The following is a 4340-nucleotide window of genomic DNA, read 5'->3' as shown; positions in this document are numbered from 1 at the left end:
AGCAGTGGAGCCAGCTAACTTCCCCCAGACTCTGCAGATGTATACCAGAAACATGAGGCTATCTGTGTCTCTTACCGACTTCCAACATGGCCACCATAGAACTAGATTCCAACCAGTGACTGAGCAGGGGAGGAGCACTAAGGCCTAGCCAATGCTGCCAGCCCAGTGTGCAAGACGCAAGGCTCTTCTAACGGGCTTAGGGATGTTCTACTGAATTTACCAAATATATTGCCAGGTATGTATAGCAGACTAGGATTCCTTCTAAACAAATTTACCTACTGTCTCAATTATTTTTTTCACAGGTGTTGCCCTCCAAAATCCTCTGAGTTTTCTCAACTTCATCTCAGCGTCTGTTAAGACAGTTGTTAACAGGAAAGACAGTAGAAAGCAGGCAGGGAAATAGGGTTTCAGAACTAGATCACTCAGTACCATGGTCAGTTGATACCCCACACATAAAGGGATACAATTAGGTCAGGGCACAAGACGGAGGCTCAATGTTTCAAGCTCTATTGGTGGTTCAAGCTCACCAGCTGCTCCATGGAAACCCTATACAGGGTCACTATGGGTCAGAATCAAATCGATGACACTTAACAACAACATTGGAGATGCTTTGAGTGAACAAGCTCTTGCAGGAAAACAAGACCTAGAGCAGGATTCAGGTCTATGGAGAAAGGATTCGAATGCATACAAGGACAGTTAAACAATGAAAAATAAATTGTAGAGATCCAGAACCTCTTTGATTGCATAAACAGGCAGTATATTTTCTGCAGTAAGAAAGAAAAATAAGCTGATGAATAAAGTTAGGAATTAAAATCTGATTTATGGTCTTGAAAAAATATTGAATGCTGATAAAAGATACTGTTTTCCTTGTAGAAACATGGGACCCTGAAACATGGGGTAGGAACACTGAGTAGATAGATACCCCAAGATTGTTAATCCCTAGATTCCTATTAGTCTTCATAGTCATGCAACATAATGACAAATATGTCCTGTATTGATCCCCTAGTAGTTCCCCAAGTGGGACTCTGTCCTTACAACCACACACTGAGGAAAGGGAACCCCAGACATTGTGTATACTGGTGCATAAAGGATCTGAGTTGGCATCTATGCTAATGATACAGGGCAGGGCCTCCTGGAACCCACCCTGCCACAGGACCAAGGCCATATGCATATGAATGGGGTTAGTTGAAAGTAGAGGACAAGATTGAACATGACTATTTAAAAGGTTTATTTGTTTGACTGCCTTAGGGATATTGATTTCTACTGCCTATTATTATAAAACAGGCATACACGTGTGATAAGGATATTGGGAATTATTATTACAGAGAGCTTGCAAACCTGTCTTTAGCCTTCCCATTAATTCCCTGAGTAGTGGACCCACTTAACAAATGAAAACAAGCATTCCTGAGATGTTGGAACTCTGGACAGTAGCAGATGTGCTGGAGGATGGGCTTCCATCCAGATACTGGGCAAAGACAGCACAGGGATGGCACAGAAGGTGGGAGGACAGCCCTGTAGTATTAGTAGTACTCGCTCATAGCAGCCATCTGGGGACAGGACTTGGCAACAACTCAAATAGGGAAAACAGAAAGAAAGCTAACCTGGCTGAGCTGTGGTTGTTGTTAGTGATGTCAGTCTGTCACAACTCACAGCAACCTTGTAGAGCATCACCGATGAATGGCTGGTGGATGTGGACTGCTGACCTTGTGTTCACATAGACCTTGTGGTCCAGTGCTTATTCCACAGTGCCTTATCAAGAGTCTACAAAATTGTCGTAGGAATACTTGGCTGTGAAATGAGAGAGGGCAGAGGAAACAGGGGTTCTTTGAGCGAGTGCTGCTGAGTTTCCTTAAGGCCCTAGAAGATCAGTCACTGAGACAGAGAGGAAGTGGCAGGGCAGAAGGACAAGGGAAAGACCTCAGACCACAGGCTCTCCAGATGGAAATGTGTGGTTCCCACAGACAACAGGACACCACGGGAGAGCCTGTGCTGGGGCACCCATGAGGGAAAGACAGAGAGAGACCCCCACCTCTGTCACAGGAAAGTCGGTAGGTACATTTCCTCAGTATCTCCAACCAGGTAAACCCACCCTCCTTGTAGCTGCTTATTGAATCCCAAAATCAAGCATCTGGAACTCCAGAATCAACATGGAAGAATCATAAATATAGGCATGTTCTTTACTAGTTCTCATGTGAAAACCAAGCCCACTGCCTCTTGGTTGATTCTGACTCATATATACATCCCCTCCCCAACCTGGACCCTGTCAACTGCAGGCCTACTAAGAATTGTTACAGAGACCACCACAGTGGGGAGTGGTCTTATAGCCAATGTTACACCTGCCTCCCTGCACACCCCTCAGCACAGGCCTTAGAAACTAATGGCACACATATATTAGGGGATCAGTTTGGGATTTACTTGTCCCCTTGGCACTGATGATGGCTGACTGAACCAGGTGTATTCTGGGAAACAATCAACTTGATTGGAGGCTACTGGGGGTGTTTGAAAACAAAAAGTCATTCCTAGGGGTATGTTCAGAGTATGACACCCCCTCCCACACAAACATGGTCACCTGCAGGTCTACAGTGAGTTGAAGTCTCCTCAGAGTCAGTACTCTTATGCCAACCTTATGTCTCAAACTAACCTTGCAGTCTAGCACATTAACCCTCAGCACCACACCAGGACTCTACTAGATGGATACAAATTCCTACAGAAGTCCCCTAGAGTGAAACTATTATGAGGGTAACTAAGAAGAGATTGGCCCCTCATCCTAAAACCATCACAGTGGAAGTGGAACCTAAACCAAGATGATAGATCCTTTGGATGTTCTTCTAAGTTCTGACAACCTGCGTCTCTGGAAACATCAGAGAGACTGCAGAGCTTCCCCTGAAAGCCAGCTCACACAGAAGCAGGCCCACAGAACAGGGAATGGTGCCTTAGGAAAACTAGAAGGTAATAATACAACTCAAAGGGGGCTCGCTGGGTGTGGGTTCTCTGCCTAAAAAGAAAGTCACACAAACAGAGCAGAGTAAGGAGCTCTAACCAGAGACAGGCAGAGGCTTGAGCTCCCAGGTGGATGGTGTGATTAGTACAAAAATCATCCTCAAAGTTATGTCGCCACCTTGTGGACAGAGTGAGCACAGCATGTTTTCTGGTGTGTGAGAGAGGTGAAAAATTGAAAACCCAAAACCTAGGTCTTTCAAATCGTTATGAAAAAGGGAGGGAAAATGAAGGAGACGAAATAGTAAGTAAAATCTCCCTGGCCAAGTAAAATGCTTATTTTTAAATTTCAGAAAAAAAACACCAAACACTGTGGAGAAATGGAAACGTTAACACTCCTGAAAATTCCAGTGCCACAGCAAAAACAAGACACAAATAACAAGGAAACAATGATCCATCCAAGTGCGCATGACCAAGGCAAGGACAAGTCCAGTCGCTCCGTGGAAACGAACTAGAGGATCGCTATGGGTGGGAACAGACTTGAAGGCACTTAACAACAACAATAACAACAATAATGGGAAAGAATATGACTATAATACAACATTAAACATACTTAAAGAATTCAGGAAAGTATCAACAAAGAGTTAAAAGAAAAATAATCCAAAAATCAACTGCTCATCTAAAAAAAAAGAATTATTGCAACCAAATGGACAATAACTGAAATGACAAATACAATAGAAGGACTTACAAAGATATTTAATCAATTAGAAGGATCAATGAAGTTGAGAATAACTATTTAAATGGCAGATGCTGAAGAATAACAACAATGGAGCCTTGAAAAGCTGACTAGACTTTAATTAAACTGGAACACCAAAAAGCCTAGTATGTATAATAGGAGAATTCTAGAAAGAGGTGTGAGACAAAGGTGATGAAAAAATATCTGAAGAAACAATAACAATATTTTCCCAGTCAAATAAAGGACATGAATCTACAAATCAAGGAATCTCAAAGAACCCCAGGTAGAATCAATTCAAAGAGATCTAAATGAAGACACGTCACAGTTAAACCCACTGAACCCTACTGTCATCAATTTGATTCCAAGTCACAGTGACACTATAGGACAGAGTAGAGCTTCTCCTATAGGGTCCTCAAGGCTGCACATCTTTAGGGAAGCAGATTTCTACATCTTTCTGCCATGGAGCAGATGGTGGGTCCACATGAGCATCCCTTTGGTTATCACTGGGCACTCTAACTGCTGTGCAACAAAGGCTCTGACATCATAGTTTAGATCCCAAAAATGGAAGATAAAGACAGAATCAGTCAGGCAATTGGAAAGACGCTAATAATCACATACATATGATTCCCTGTAAGAACAAGTAGTGGGTTTTTTGCTTTTGTTTTAC

This window comes from Chrysochloris asiatica, unplaced genomic scaffold, assembly GCF_000296735.1.
Source record: "Chrysochloris asiatica unplaced genomic scaffold, ChrAsi1.0 scaffold00526, whole genome shotgun sequence".
NCBI classification, from domain to species: domain Eukaryota; kingdom Metazoa; phylum Chordata; class Mammalia; order Afrosoricida; family Chrysochloridae; genus Chrysochloris; species Chrysochloris asiatica.
The sequence above is the reverse complement of the archived record's forward strand: the minus strand, read 5'-3'. Positions refer to the sequence as shown.